Source organism: Gossypium arboreum, chromosome 11, assembly GCF_025698485.1.
Source record: "Gossypium arboreum isolate Shixiya-1 chromosome 11, ASM2569848v2, whole genome shotgun sequence".
Taxonomy (NCBI): Eukaryota; Viridiplantae; Streptophyta; class Magnoliopsida; order Malvales; family Malvaceae; genus Gossypium; species Gossypium arboreum.
In genome coordinates this window covers 41163899-41182099 of record NC_069080.1, presented here as the reverse complement: position 1 = coordinate 41182099, position 18201 = coordinate 41163899, and positions in this window count along the sequence as shown.

Genomic DNA, 18201 nt, shown 5'->3' with positions numbered 1-18201 from the left:
TTGGAAATCTTACAAAAAAGTCTATAAGCTTCTGATTGGGTTCCAATTTGTTCTTAACATATTCCATGGGCCTAGAATGTACCTAAAAGGGGTTAATAAGATATATTACTAAACTATACAATGTTTAATTTTATTTGATTCGTGTTATAAATTGTAGTGACCAATGATACTCCGTAATCCTATTCCGATATCGAAAAAGGGTTAGGGGTGTTGCAACCGGAACGTTGAAAAATATAGAGAGGAAAAAAAGAATTTTGGGAGCAAAATAAATTTGGTGTAAGAGAGTATGAGTGTGGAAAAATTCTTCAGAATCCATAGCCTTTTATAGGCATTTAGTATGGTGGAATTTTGGAAATTTCCACAAAATCTGCTATTAAAGGAGCCAATAAATCATAGATTTTGTATGTATGCTGAGAAAAAATAATTTCGTGTTGGACTAAAATATCCGCAGGCTCATTTTGCGCTTGACCGATCTGGACATTTCGCGTCGCCCACGTCGTACGGGTGCACTCTAACCTTGACGAGTTTGGACTTGTACCCCCTTGCACACAAGGTAAGATTCCAAGCTTAGTCATTCAATCATCCTTCAAGAGGGTTCTCATATATATACAAATCTCACACTTGATATTTAACCAGTGTGGGATCTAAGCTTTTCTTTTCCTCAACAAATATTTCCAAGTAGCTTATTTTGAGCATATGATATACCATTGTAAAGGTCTCATGGGGTAGAATATGAAATCATAATTTTATGATTTAACTCTCCACCTTTACCTATTGAGAATATACCTCAAAGTTCCCATAAATTATAATTTTTCCAACAATCCCCCACATGAATGAAAATTGATAGTTTTATAAAAAAAATTGACTCGATGTGGTGATAGAATCTAAAATTGATAGTTGCATAGGATAAGTAGATATCCACCCTTGAAACTTCTCTTATGAAAGTATATTTACTTTACTACCTAACCAGTAGACGTGATGTCCTTGAACTATTCTGCCTTTTAAGTAAACGATGATATACCTCACATAACTACCTTTGTGGCAAGATTTTAGTTCTCATGGGTAAGTTCATATACCGGTGAACATTTCCTAGTTCTCTAAGAGTTTGAGAGAACTATGCCTCAATAGTTTCTTCGAAGCGGCCCCATTTCACTCTCACATAGGTGACTTAAATTGTTCGGCTCACTGAAATATACAATGGTCATTAAAAGCATTGCTTAACCTTTCCCAGTTTTAGTCATTGTTTACATCATAGGAATAGACTTCGAATAAGTACCCCCACAGTGACCTAACAAGGTCTATACAATTTGGTTGTCCCTTTGAACCTAGATCTTGGGATCTCTAGTCAACTAGGGTTTTCCTTCACATAGCGCCTTTTATTTTCATGGGCTTTAGTTTCATTCCTTTCGATGTTTTATCAACATGATCTCAATTTAAGCCTTTAATTAGCGGATTCTCAATGTTATCGTTTTGATTTTACAAAATCAATAGAGATAACTTCATTTGAGATCAGTTATTTAACAGTATTGTGTCGACGACGCATGTGTCTCGACTTACCATTATACACCCCACACTTTCAAGTGGTTGCAGGATGGTTTTTTACCTTTCCATAAATCATATGGTGTCTTGTCCCTTTTCTTGTGGGGCACCTTATTTAAAAGGTAATTAACTCATAGAAACGCCACCTCACATTTCTTGTGATAACCCAGTTTTTTAGCAGTGCGTTCATCTTTTTCTTTAGAGTTCTATTTTTCTACTCGACTACTCTATGGGAGGAAAGTATGGTGTTGTTACTTTATGAATAATGTTATATTGTGTACAGTATTCAAATGATTCAACATATCCACCACCATGATCACTTGATCTTTTTATTAAGTTGGTTTTCAACTTCTTGCTTATAGAGAATAAATTTCTCTATAGTTTCGTCTTTGCTTTTAAGAAAATACACGTAGCAATGAAGGTAATAAAAATATGTATTCATTCCTCTTATTTGAACAAACTTTAGGTCACAAACCTTGCTATGTATTAGAACAAGTGGTTTTGACCTTATTAATTTTTACCTAAACACATGTTTCACATTTATAATTATAATTATTGTGAAACGAAGGAATGTGCTCTAAGTTAATTAATGTATGTAAAGTATCATAATTAACATGTCCGAGCCTACTATGCCATAAATTAAATGACTTAAGAATATAATCAGAAAAAAAAAGCAACGTTCTTATTCATAGTTTTTCTTTTACAGAGATTGCATTTACTTTAAGACATATCCCCTTCCCACAAACATTACCCGTTTAGAAAGAACATTCTTATTCATGGTTCTTGCGTATGTTAGGCACATAAGTCCATGTTGGACACTTCTTTGAAAATTTCTTCCACAATATTGGACTTGTTAGCTCTGACTGTCTTTGGGATCCTACAGTCCGATGACTTGTGTCCCATTTTTTTACAATTGAAGCATTTTCCTTAAAATTTTTACTTCTTAGAAATGCCAACTTTTGGTCCCAGTTTAGACCCATTCTGAGGTTATTTTCTATTCTTGAAGTCTTTCTTGACTTCTACGACATTTGCCTTAGCACCATTGTCATTTGCTAATTTGTTGAGCCTTTTTTCCGTACTTCTATTGTCTTTTTTAATTCGAAGTCTAAAAGTTGGATCTTCCACTGACATTTCCTTTCTTTTGTATTTTAGGTAATTCTTGAAGTCATTCCAAGCAGGAGTAATCTTCTCAGCAATGGCTGCCACTTGGAAGGATTCACTTATCATCATCCCTTCAACAAGAATTCCGTGAATGACCAGTTGAAGTTTTTGCACTTGATTCACAACTAATTTAGAATCAATCATTACAAAATTCAAGAATTTAGCAACTAAAAACTTTTTAGTTCCAGTATCTTCGGCTTTGTATTTATGGTCCAATGATATCCATAATTCATTTGCTATTTTCTTAACACTATACACTTCATACAGTGCATCCGACAATCCATTCAGGATGTAGTTTTGGCACAGGAAATCAGAATGTTTCCAAGCTTTTATAGCAATGAAAACAATAACTTCATCTACCTTGCCATCTTTAACAATATGAGGGTTATTTTTAAAAAATTTGGCCAAGCTCAACATGGTAAAGTAAAACAACATTTTATGTTGTCAAGTCTTGAAGTTCTGTCCCGAGAATTTACGGGTTTCTCATTGTGGCTTACAGCAGCCACATCAGCAACACTGAGTTTTGGATCGAAGATTACGTTTGAACCAAAGCTTCAAATTGCAAATTAATTGAATTGGTGGGAGTCTCCATTTTTCTGTTAAGAAATAAAACCAGAATTAGAAAACTTATCAACTTTTGTTAGACGACAGAAATTTAATAAAACCCGAAACAAAAGTTTATACGGTCTAATAAAAAAATACAATAAAACAATGCACCATGTAGGTAACCCTAAAAGAGAGGTGGTGCACTCGGCATGTTTAAATACCAAGTCTTTTAAAGAACCAATCCTAGACATGCATTCTCATATTATCTTTTTAATTCACCATTGATAAAAAAAATATAATTCATAGTTTAAAGCCGCAATTAAGGCCACCATAAACTGAAAAATTTCCCTTTGATTTGTTAAATGGCAGGATTAAAATTCTGAAACAAAATCAAAATCAAAATTGTTAAACGACAGGATTAAATCCCAAAAAAAATTATATAATTATATCAAAATAGAATCTGTTAAACAACGTGAATGAATCCCAAAACATAATTATTTGATTAAGTCTTTGTTTGGAAACAAAACAATACTGAATAAAATCTTGTTAAACGGCGAGAATAAATCCTGAAACAGATTTTATTTAATTTAATTCTGATTTAGAAACAAAATAAAATCAAATAAAATCTTGTTAAACGACAGGAATAAATCCCGAAATAGATTTTATTTAATTTAATTCTAATTTGGAAACAAAATAAAATTGAATAAAATCTTGTTAAATGGCAGGAATAAATCCTAAAACAAATTTAATTTAATTTAATTCTAATTTGGAAACAAAATAAAATCGAATAAAATTTTGTTAAACGACGGGAATAAATCTCGAACAGATTTTATTTAATTTTAATTTCTCGTTTTGGCAACAAAATCAAAATGTAATAAAATATGTTGAATAGCGAGAATAAATCCCGAAACATATTTTATTTAACTTTAATTTCTCGTTTGGAAATAAAATAGAAAAAATGAATAAAATCTGTTGAACGACAAGAATAAATCCCGAAACAGATTTTATTTTAATTTTAATACTCGTTTTGGAAATAAAATCAAAATTGGAATAAAATCCGTTGAACAACAGGAATAAATCTCGAAACAAATTTTATTTTAATTCTAATTCTTGTTTAGAAATAGAATAAAAAATGGAATAAAATTCGTTGAACGGCAAGAATAAATCCCGAAGCAGATTTTATTCATTTTTAATTTGGAAAAAAATTGAATAAAATCTATTAAACGGTTGGAATAAATCCCAAAACAGATTTTATTTAATTTTAATATTTGATTGGAAATAAAAATAAAGAATAAAATCTTTTGAGCTACGTAAAGTAATATCGAAACAGATTTTATTTTAATTTAAAAATTATTTTCATTTTTTTTCTCCTTGGTGTCTCATTCATCTCAGATTAGAGAATTGTAAAATAAAATAATATGTCTTAAGATTGTTGGTCAAAATAAATATTAATGAACAATTATTTATATATATAAAATAAAATATAAATAGAATAATTTATATTTAAATTGTCAAATCGTAAACTAATCGTAACAAAAAGTTGAAATCGAAAAGAAGAATAGAGATTTATTAAACGTTGAGGCCTGTTTAACACAGTTTCCTTAAGATAGATTTGGCTACTCCTATGGTACTTGGAGAAACATTGGTCGAATGTCTCTCATGATACAACAACACAATGATCAAAACAGTAGCAACTCTACAGTGATCATCGAATAAATGTTGCATTTTTCTATCACCAGAACGTTGAAAAATATGGAGAGGAAAAAAAGAATTTTAAGAGCAAAATAAATTCAGTGTGAGAGAGTATGGGTGTGGAAAAATTCTTTAGAATTCAGAGGCTTTTATAGACATTTAGTATGATGGAATTTTGGAAATTTCCACAAAATTTGCCATTAAATGAGCCAATAAATCATTGGAATCAAATAAGATAAATGTCCTTTTATAAACAGATTCTGTATTCCTACTAAAAAAATAATTTTATGTTGGGCTAAAATATCCACAGGATATCCCATTTTGGGCTCGACCGATTGAAACATTTCATGTCGCCCACGTTGTGTAGATGCGTCCCGATCTCAACAGGTTTGGACCTACACCCCTTGCGCATGAGGTAGGGTTCAAAATTTATCTTTTAGGAGGGTTCTCATATATATACACATCCCACACTTACTATTTAACCAATGTGGGATCTAAGCTTTTCTTTTCCCCAACAACTATTTCCAAGTAGCTTACTTTGAGCATCAATTTCTCATTAATCACTCAACCATTTTGAGCATATGATGTACTGTTGTAAATGTCTCATGGAGTAGAATATGAAACCATAATTTTATAATTCAACTCTCCACCTTTACCTATTGAGAATATGCCTCAAAGTTCCCATAAATTACAATTTTTCCAACACGAAATGCACTGTTGAATGTGATGCCTAAGGCGCTATTAATATCGAATATTATTCTATTTAATTATATATCATATATATATATATATGATAACTGATTTTTTATTTGACAATGCACAAATTTAATTGTATGTATCAATTAAAATATATTATAATTATAATTTTATAATTTTATTATTGATATTATAAATAAATTTAAATCAATTTATTGCAAGTAAATTTTAAAATTAAAAAATTAATAATAAAAAAGAAGAAAATAAGATCTTTCTTTAAGTACCTTTCACAATGAATGCTTTACATTGAAAAAGAATACATGATAGATTAGGATGTGAAATTAACTAATTATATAATTAGGATATATATGAATGTGTTGGTAATAATATATGAATTTTGTAATAATTTTATAAAATAAAAATAGACAAATTAGTACTTTAGGTATGAAATAATTAGTTAATTGTTGTAACAAAAAGTAAATTATGAAAAGATGAGGGATATAAAATTTTAGTGCTTAGGCCGATGGGGTGTTTATTGGAAGAACTTAAAAACAAGTTTACCAAAAGAATTTATGTAAAAACATCAAACTCTAAAATCAATCTTTCTTATATAAATGATTACAATAATTTTTCTTGCAATCAAATTATGACTATGCTCTATAATTGGCGTCTGTTAAAGTATAGAGACTATAAAGACTGTTAGCATAAAGTTGTTAATTTGTTATTAGTCAGTTGCTTAAGTCTGGTATGCAGTTGGTTAGGAGCAGTTACTCCTATTCATTTATATAAAAATCAACAGTATATTCATTCAAGTAAGGAAAGATTGATAAGTATTTTCTTAGAAAAAATTCATTTTAGTAGTTGTTTTCTGAAATACTAGAGTACCTAATATGATATCAGAGCCTAGTCCTGGTACGTGCTTCCGCTTCCATATCATGGCACCATCAACCGATTCTACCTCTGTTGATCATACGAGTTCAATGTTTTCCAGTACACGTCTGATTCAATCCTTTCCTCACCATGACACAGTGAAACTTGAGGAAGGAAAATTTTTCCAGTGGCAACAATATATCATGTTGACAATAGAGGGTATGAGCTGGAAAGATTCTTGGATGGCATGTTGGCTGCTCTGCCTCGGTTCGTTGCATCTCCAGAAGGTGCTCTCGCTCCTAATCCAGATGCGTCTGCATTTAATCAACAAGATAAGTTATTAGCCTCTTGGCTTCTCTCTACAATCAGTTCATCTCTTTTGTCATGCTTTACTTCTGCTAAATCTGCATGCGAAATATGGAGCACAACAAATCGTCTTTTCGCTTCTTCAATTGGTGCGAAAATCTTTAGTATTAAACATGATCTACACTCTACAAATAAGGGTGATTTAATTGTAAAGGAATATATTGCAAAAATACAAAACATTTGTGCGTTACTTGCAGCTTTTGGATCGGCAATTTTAGAGGCAGAAAAGGTAGAAGTTGTTTTGACTGGCCTCTCGTCGGACTTTGATGCAATATTGACCTTGGCCTCATTCTCGACCGAGCCCCTTCCCTTCTAGCGTTTAGTTGATGTCCTTTTGGAGTTTGAGAGTCGACAGATGCGAACGGCATATAAGGTTCCAATTCATGCTCACCTAGTCGAAACCCCTATGGTTGTTACGGTGGTTGACTCTGATTCGTGAGATGCGCGTGGTGGGCGTTCTATGACAGGTTCACGTGGGTGTGGATTTTAACCATTAGCACAGTGCCAAATATGTAGCTGATTCGGTCATTTGGCGCAGCGCTGCTTCTATCGGTTCAACTGCGACTATGGCGGCCCAAATGCCTCCACCGTGGTGCGATTTCCCTCTGCGCATGATAGAAAGGGGCTACGAGGTGATGATTTCTCTGGCAGTTTGGTCTGTTAGAAGGTCCTGGATTTGGTGATAATTCGTGGGGAGGCTTGTCACATCTTCAAAATCGTGGCTATTATCAGCCGCAAGCTAGGGCTCCTACTTTTGACTATTCTTACCCTAATGAAACTGGCTATGGATTTGGACTTGCTGATGGATCAACTAATGTGTGGTTTGGGTTTGCTAGTGGCCCACCTAATGTTTGTGGTCCATATACTAGACCATTCTTCGGACGTGAAGTGTAGCGTGATTTGGGGCGTGAGCTGGGGCGTGATTTGGGCCAGCGCCGTGTTAGGCCGTTTGCTATAGTGCACAGGCCGCCTCATGCAGGCCACTCTCTTGGGCAGAATAGTGGGCCGAATAGTGGATAGGCCAATGCTAGTAAAAAATTTGGATTCAGTTCACTTGGGTATAGTGCTAATTATATTGATCTTGAAGGCTCTATGCAAAATAATGCTCCTGAAGTTCCGTGGAAAACTAAACCCCGAACATGTGTATTTGATTTTGACTCTTCACAGTGTGTTAGGCTACCCCGAATTCCTGATTTTCATGCATCTGATTTTTTGATGCTACATAGTATGATTCCAACTTGATAACACTAACTCATATGTTCCTGTACTGGTAAGAACCTCACCATGGTATCTAGATTTAGGAGCTACTCATCATGTTTGTCAGAATGCGTCTGGTTTAAACACCTCCACTCCGTATACAGGTATTTCTTCTCTTTTAATAGGAAATGGGGCTCCCACTGAAATTTCGTCTATTAGGAATATTGTTCTACCAACAACGAAGAAGTTATTACATCTTTCTAATGTTTTGTGTGTAACACCCCTAACCCGTAACCATCGCTGGAATAGGTTAAGAGGCATTTTCGGACTTGTAACTCAATTCAGAACAATCATAAATCAAATAACATCTTATTTCAGTCAATATCATTCATTCACATTCAGTATGTACTTAAATCGAGCATACAAAGCTTTAATCAAGTATCGAGACCAAATCGGTAACATATTAAAATTTTGGAAACTTAGAAAAATTTTCACATTTCAAGTGTCACACGCCTGTTTGAATAGGCCGTGTGCCTCACATGGTTATCAGACACGCCCATGTCATAGGCCGTAAGAAAATAGGGCATACATACTGACTTGTACCACACGGCCACGGACACGCCCGTGTGCCAGGCCGTGCGAAAATTAGGGAGGTTACTGACTTGCGTCACACAACCGACTACACGCCCATGTGCCAGCCTGTGTACCATACACGACCAGTAGACATGCCCGTGTGTCTAGTCCATGTCAAACTTATAGGGTATACTGACTTTAACTCGAAAGGGTACCCTAGGGGACACACGGCAATGTAGCATGACCGTGTGTCGCACACGGCTGAGACACACACCCGTGCCTCTGCCCGTGTGGACAAAAATAGGCCATTTATAAAGCCATTTTGCCACCCTATAAACACAAGCTATAACACCCTTTACCTGTATTCGTCGCAGGAATAGGGTACGAGACATTACCGAAGTTTACCAAATTAATTTTTCATTATTACGAGTTAAATACTATTCATTTATCGAAACATGTCATGACGTCCTTTAGATGGGCCTCCAAGGCCTAAAACATACTTCGGGACCAAACCAGAATTAAATCGAAACCATAGAGAATTTTTCACAAATTTCAAAAGTTTTTTTTTATAAACTCAATATAACCCCTTTATAAATATCCAACCTTCCCTGCAATTTTAAAACTGAGACCAATCCAAACCAACCAATCCATTTCAACCAATTTGATACCAAATCATACTTCTATTATAATTATAACATTTAGCATATTCATCACTCTTTACTTTAATACATATTCATTAAACAAGTCTTAGTATATATATAATCATCAAACCATATACATGCCATATAAATCAAAAAGGAAATTTACAAAAGCTACCGGATATAATCTGGATAGTGTGATCCTTAATGTTGATTCGATCCTCCGTATATTTTCACGTCAATGTACAAGAGACATTGAATACACTCAAATAAGCTTATAGAAGCTTAGTAAGTTCATAGGCATAAAATATAAATCTTGGCAAACATTCATACACTTATACAATATACACAATTACTAAGTTCACTTGTCAACCACAATCATTGGTGAGTTCCCTTGTATAAACTCACTACCACTTATCCATTTACTTTAATTCTTTTGGGCCCATTTGTCACTTACCATTCTTAATCAAATTAGGGAATGGTTACGGAAAATTGAGTACTTCACTTCCACTTTGCCATAGTATAACTATGGTCTTGCATATGATTACTTATCACTTTCCAAAGCCATAGTCCTGCCACGGTCTTACACGGATCACATTTATCACTTGTCACTTGTCACTGATCAGATAAGTGTAGCTAAAGCTACCACTTATCACTTGTCACTAATCAGATAAGTGTAGATGAGGCTACCACTTATCACTTATCATTAATCAAAAGTACTCAAATCTGATGTTCCGCTCAATTTGATCATTTATTCGGTTTTCACATTGTTATTTTATTCTCTATTCATCAATAAATATAACTCATCATACATTATATAATTCATAAAATTAACATTTAATCATTAAATTTCAGCCATATGAACTTACCTAGGTCGATTTGAAAAATTTGTGAAAGTTCAGGGATTAATCAGCTACTTTTTCTTTTCCTTGAGTATTGACTTCATCTTCACTCTATTTCATATCCTTAATGTTTATAACCTGCTTATAAGTAACATTATCTATAATTTCACTATTTACTTATGTATATTCAATGTTGTCCATATGTGTCATAGTCACTAAATTATTTTTATATTGAGCTACAGAACTCCAAATTAGGATCTGCTAATTTTTACTGAAACTAGACTCACATATATTATTACCATAAAATTTTCAAAATTTTTGGTTTAGCCAATAAGTACAGTTTATTCTTTAAAGTCACCCTTGTTCTGCTATCTGACAGTTCCGACCCTTCTTTACTAAAAATTAATTATCTCCTTGTACGGAATTTGGATGATGTTATTGTTTATTTCTATTGAAAATAAACTCATTCAAGATTTTAAACATATAAATTCAAGCCCCTAATTCTTTTTCTCCAATTTTTGATGATTTTCCAAAGTAGAACAGGGGAACCTGAAATCATTCTAACCTTGTCTCACGAAATTTATTATATCTCATGATTTACAATTCCATTGCTTACATTGTTTCTTCTATACTAGACTCAATAAGCTTTAATTTAATATTTTATTCATCATCTAATTCGATTTATAAAATTTTTGGTGATTTTTCAAAGTTAAACTACTGCTGCTGTCTAAAACTATTTTAGTGCAAAATGTTAATTTCCATTTTGCCCCAAATTTCACAGTTCATACAATTCAGTCCTTTCTCAATTAACCCCTCAATTAAGCTAATTTTTCTCAATTAATACTTTACCTAGACATTATAAGTAATTTCACAACTATTAAAATTCATAATTTCCACAAAAAACCCTAACTTCAAACTCTTTTACAATTAGGTCCCAAACATTCACTTTCTATTCAATTCTTTCAATAAAATCAGCATATAAAAAATTTAAAGCTCTAATTCCATGCTAAATAATCATATACTTCCAGCACATATTCATAGCAACTTTCAATTTCTTTCATAGAATCAAAAACTAATGAATTCAACAAGTGGACCTAGTTGTAAAAGTCACAAAAACACAAAACTTTCAAGAAATAATCAAGAATTGAACTTACTTGCAGTAAAAATATGAAAAAAAAGCTTAAGGAAACCCTCATATTGTGTTTTTTCTGATGAGAATGCAGAAAATAAAGAGAAATCTAGATAATTCCACTTTAGTCCTAGCTTTATTAAGTAAATTTTGCAATATTCCTATTTTTCCCTTAATTCTCCTTATTTTCTTGCTGATTTCATACTCTTGCCATCCAGCCCTAATAGACCTTGGGTCTATTTGCCTTTTAAATTCTCTTTCTTTTATCATTTAAGCTATTTAATCATTTCTCATAATTTTGCATTTGTTACAATTTAGTCCATTTTATTCAATTAACTATCAGAACTTTAAAATTTCTTGACGAAACTTTAGTACTAACTTATTAACACCCTATAAATATTTATAAAAATATTTATGACCCGTTTAAAATTTTCAAGGTCTCGATACCTCGTTTTTTATTCTAAATTATTTTAATATTTATTTCTAGTACACTATTCACTATTTCAAAAAATTTGCTAACTTCAAATTTAACTTATACTCATTAAATTAATAATATTTTCTACTCATTCGTCGAATTTAGTGATCTCGAATCACTATTTCGACACCACTGAAAAATCAAGCCATTACACAAGCATTCACGAGCATAGATGACCATATTTTTATAACTCAATAGGTAGCCAAGATAACCATTTCAATACACATTATTTGCCATATCAAAATCTAACAATTACATACTCAATTACCTATTTAACATCATGTATAATCCATTCATCTAACAAATATGTATCAATACCTCACTTGCACATTTTCATTCCATCATTTCCTTGCTAAATTATACCATAATTGAACACATATACACAACCAAAATATGATGCCAAAATAAGCCAAATCACATGGCTTAACTTATACATAAAAGCATCCCAAAACCATGATATCAAGTAACATAATCAACATCTCTTAAACTATCCTATACATGCCATATTTACATATCCAAAGTTCAAAATTACCAATCGGAATTTGGATAGTGATATGTGTAACTCCGACTTATTCGAAACGAGCGAGCTAACGAGCCTCTATAAAACATAGAAAAGAAACAAAGTAAGCTTTATAGCTTAGTAAGCTAGTATAATTCAGAATTAAACTTACTATTTATACATAATCAAAGCAACATTAAAAATGTCAACAATTCAATTAAATAACACCTAAACACAAATATACATCACATGTTAGTCTTTTGACAAATACATGAAACTATCCATTAATACAAACTTTGCATTACTCTAAATTCACATATCATATATAACATTAGTAACATTTATAATCTGTAACTTATCGATATAAACAATATTTATACCCGTTGAACCTATTAGAACTTCAAAGGATACTCGAGTGAACAACGTCATTAATCCGTCAATTCATTATCATATGTGCTCTTTCGAGCTATGATTGGTAAGCTCTTCTTGAGCTGATGGACAGTAAGCTCTATTGAGCTGATGGATAGTAAGCTCTATTGAGCTGAAATGGCAAGCTCTATTGAGATGAATAATAAGCTTTATCGAGTTGAATAGTAAGCTCATACGAGCTGAAACGATAAGCTCTAATAAGCTAAAAACAGTAAGCTCTTACGAGCTGATATATCGGTAAGCTCATACGATCTGTGGTGAATCTGAAACAAATATAAGAGCTCGACCAAAACGGTAATCTCAGTATCATGTCACTCGTATCCAATGAATTCATACGGTTCAAACAGGGATCGGTAACATATACATTATATCAATAAAACATTCATACTTTAAGTATTTCAACTATACATATTCTTTTAAATAATTACAAGTATAGAAAAGTTCGATTCTAATTATACAAACTTACCTTGTAACCTCGGATAAAATAATCGACTATTCGTCCACTTTTCGTGTTCCTTGATCTAGTTTCGATATTTGCTTATATTGATCTATAATTGAGCCTAAAACAATCATTTTGGCTAAATTACAAATTTACCCCTAAACCTTTGACTACTTTGCAATTTAGTCCTTAACACATTAAAATGCAAAATTACACAATTAGGCCATAACCCATGATAGATAAATTTCCTATATACTAATAGTAGCCCAAATCTTTCATTATTTTACACTTTTAACTACCACATTTTACATTTTCACAATTTAATCCATATTTGACATTTTTATCAAAAATCACTTTATAAGACTTGTAAAACTATCATCAAGCTTCCATAATCTATCATTGGACATCAATAATTCAAGAATTAAACAATGGCATCATTCAAAATCTATAACAGTTTCAAAAACAAAGGTACGGGCTAGTTATATTAAGCTGCAATGAGTTTAAAAACGTAGAAATCATTAAAAACCGAGTCAAAACCGTACCTTAATTGACAAAGGAAGCTTGGCCGAATGTCTAGCCCTAAAAAAGGATATTTTTATTTCTAAATTCTCAGCAAGATGAATGGAAAGAAAATTTTGGTTTTTCCTTAATTAATTTAACTTTAATTACTAATTTACTAATTTAACCTTTAAAAATATTTAAAACTACACCATTTCCCATGCTATCATCATACACTAACCATAATTGGCCTATTTATCACTTAAGGACCTTTAATTTAAAGTTCCATAGCTATTTAACGCTTTTAGCTAATAGAACACAAGTTTTACGCTTTACGCAATTTAGTCATTTTTACCGAATTAAGCATTTAAATAGTAAAATTCCTTAACGAAACTTTCACATAATAATTATATCATGCTGTAAACCTTATTAAAATAATAAACTAAATATTTTGACTTCAGATTTGTGGTCCTGAAACCACTGTTCTGATTTGGCCTAAAGACGAGCTGTTACATTGTGCGTGCCAAGCATTCAGAAAAATCTTATGTTTGTCTCTTAATTTTCTATTGATAAAAATGTATTTTTTGAATTTCACCCCTCTTATAGTGTTATTAAGGACATCCAAACACATGAAATTTTACATTTTTAGTTGGTTTGTCTGTCTCCTCTGATATAATTCCTTCTATTAACAACACCGGGATCCAAGATTGTTATTTGGATGATGATATCTTTACACTGTGGCATAAAAGACTTGGTTACCCTTCTCCTGCGATTGTTAAACTTGTACTTGACAAGTGTAGAATTGTTTCCAATAAAAAATATCTTGATAATGTCTGTATTGCATGTTAGAAAGGGAAATCACATAAGTTACCCTTCTCACACTCTACTACTGAATTTATGGAATTGTTTGAACTGGTTGTCTCTGATTTGTGGGGACCGGCTTCTGTTGCCTGTGGGGGTAATCTGTATTATATTTCATTTATTGACATGAGTAGTCGGTTTACGTGGGTTTATCTGATTAAACGTAAATCTCAAGTAGTTGAATGTTTTCTTCAGTTTCAGAAGATGGTCAGCACTCCGTTTGGGAAGACTATTAAGAAATTTCAAAGTGATTGGGGCGGTAAGTTTCGTGCTTTTGCATCAGTTCTGGCTAGTCATGGAATTATTCATCGCTTGTCTTGCCCTTACACTTCAAAAAAAATGGTGTTGTTGAGCACAAACACAGACACATTGTGGAAACCGGTCTTAGAATTTGGGCTTAGGCTAATTTACCTATGGATTATTAGGGTTATGCCTTCTGCAGTGCTGTGCATCTTATTAATCGACTGCCCACTCCGGTTCTAAAAGGTCAGTCTCCGTATCAAATTCTTTATGGGTGTGAACCTACGTATGATCATCTCAAGGTATTTGGCTGCTGTTGTTTTCCGTATTTACGTTATTTTGTGTAACATAAGCTAGATTTTCGCTTACAACCATGTACATTTTTGGGGTATAACTCTCAACATAAGGACTATCACTGTTTAACACTAGATGGTAAGGTGATTATCTCTCATCATGTTATTTTTGATGAGCACTGATTCTTGTTTCCTCTGTCAGTTGTGGAAAATATTCAGATTCCTACATCTGTTACAACGTATATCCCTATCATTCAGTCCTCCTCTTGTCAACCCACTGTAGAAACTTGAACCACTGTGCCTTTACCTACGGTACCTTTGTCTACTGAAAGTTACGATCCTGTGCAGTCTGGTACAATTGCCTCACCAGCTACATCTAGTCCGCTATAGACCGTTTCAATTAATTCATTGGCTGATTCCGGGTTTAATCTAAGGAAGCATCATCATTCTACTGAAGCTATTCAGTTACCCACTGAACCTTCAACTATTCCTCATGTTTCTCTAGGAAACACTCATGCTATGGTTACTCGGTCTAAGGCCGAAATTTTTAAACCTAAGGTTTTGACAGTTGAAGTTGTAGATTTTGAGCCACAATCTATTGAGAAAGCTCTAACTCATAAGGAACGGAAGTTAGCAGTTCAAGTTGAATTTGATGCTTTAATAGCTAATTCTACTTGGGAACTGGTTCCTCTACCTCATGGTCGAAAAGTGATTGGATGCAAATGGCTTTTCAAAGTTAAGAAGAATCCTTATGGGTCGATTGATCGATGAAAGGCACGATTGGTAGCAAAGGGCTATTCTTAGGTACCTAGATGTGACTTCAAAGAAATGTTTAGCCCGGAGGTCAAACCTGCTACTATCCGTAGCATTTTATCTATTGTTGTATCCAATAGTTGGCAACTTCGTCAAGTTGATGTAAATAATGCCTTTTTAAATGGAGATCTAACTGACAAAGTATTCATGCAGCAACCTCTAGGTTATGTTCAATATGAACCAAATGGTGAGCCGTTGATGTGTAATCTAACAAAGACATTGTATGGGTTACGACAAGCTCCCCATGCCTGGTTTGAAAAATTGAAGTAGTTTCTTGTCTCTACTGGGTTTGTTCTATACAAATTTGATGCTTCCTTGTTTGTTAAAGTTTTAACCAAGTCTACTGTCTATGTCTTGGTCTATGTGGATGATATTGTTATTACTGGAAGTTTGATGGACAAAATAAACTATTTTGTTCAACAGTTACATAACGAATTTTCTCTGAAGGATATGGGTGATCTTCATTATTTTTTAGGGACTGAAATCAGTAGGTCATCCAATGGTAGTCTACACTTTTGCCAGCGAAAATATATTCGGGATCTTCTTGACAAGAGTTCTCTGGCTAATGCGTCCATACGCCAATGGTTAGTTCGTCAACTTTGTCTAAAGATGAGGGTGATCGGTTGGCTGATCCTACTGAATACAGAAGTCTTACTGGTGCTCTTCAATTTGTGGTGTTAACTCGGCCGGATATTGCTTATGCTGTAAATCGTGTGTGTTAATTCATGCATGCCCCTACTACGGTTCATATGATAGCGTTAAAACGTATCCTGAGGTATTTACATGGCACTATTATGCATGGGCTGGTTTTTAGACACTCCAAAAGACTGTGTTTGGTTGGTTATGCTGATGCCAACTGAGGTCTTGATTTTGATTACCGTCGTTCTACTATGGGCTATTGTGTCGACTTTGGTCATACGCCTGTCTCGTGGTGTTCTAAGAAACAACAAGTTATTTCTTGATCCACGGTAGAGGCTGAATATTGGAGTTTAGCTGCGGCTTCAAGTGATATTACTTGGTTAGTTTCTCTGTTAACGAAATTACAAGTCAGTTCTGCTGATCCTCCTGCAGTTTTGAATGATAATTCCAGTGCAGTAGCCGTTGCAACTAATCCAGATTTTACACGCCAAATTCAAACATGTCAAACTTGACTTATTTTTTGTCCGCGAAAAGGTGGCTACTAGATCCCTCATTGCTGGTGAAGTGCCAGCCTGTGACCAGGTTGCAGATATTCTTACTAAACTACTGTCTGTCTCCAATTTTGCTCGCTTTTGAAGTTTACTTCAGGTCTTACCTATTGAGGAAGCTAGGTGAATGTTAGAGTATAAAGGCTATAGAGACTGTTAGCATAAAGTTGTTAATTTGTTATTAGTCAGTTGCTTAAGTCTGGTATGCAATTGGTTAGGAGCAGTTACTCTTATTCATGTATATAAGCATCAACAATGTATTCATTCAGGTAAGGAGAGATTGATAAGTATTTTCTCAGAAAAAATTCATTTTGGTAGTTGTTTTCTGAAATACTAGAGTAGCTAATAGCGCCTGATTGATACTTGGATTTCAACCCCTAATTAATTTTGGTGATTATTTGGTTCCATAAAGTAACAATCTTTTTTAATAATTATTTAATTTATTATAATTTTATAATAATACTTATACTAATATGTTTCCTTTTTTCTATGGGATGATTTATATTTTGTAGATTAGACATAATATTAAATAAATTAATATTTTTAAAAATGAATTCTAGTACATTTTATTAGACTTGATTATGGATTGAGCTACTCGCCCAAGTTCAAAGGCCTGCCTAAAAAGTGGGAGGGTTTAGGCAAAATATAAATATGAAAAATGAGTTTAGACAAAAAATAAGACGTGTCTTCTAAATGGGTTGAGCCTCGGGTAAGATTTTTTTGTCCTGGGCTTGGCCCGAATCAACTGTTTTGCTGTTTTGTTACAATTTCATTATTATATTACTTCTATTTTATTGTTATTATTTGGATATTATATAACTCTTATTTTATTGTTAAATTTGCTACTATTTTAGAAGCATTTGATTGCTAAGTTGCAACTATGTTAGTGTTATCTAAGTATAATTTTTTTAATGTATTTTCAATTTGTTGAGAAACATTTATTTTAACTTTTACTATATTTAATGTATTATATTTTTCAAATTTATTTTTATATAAAAATAATATTAAAAAAATTAATATGGGCGGGTCGAGTTTAACATTTTTAATTTGGGCTAGACTTGGTAGAATTTTAAGGCCATTTTTGGACTTAGTCTGAACTTAGAAAACGGACTTAAAATTTTACATCGATTCGACCCAAACATGATTCAATCTAATCTATGATCATGTCTAGTTGTCTACATTCCATGCAATCTAACTATTTAAAATATTTATTATTCA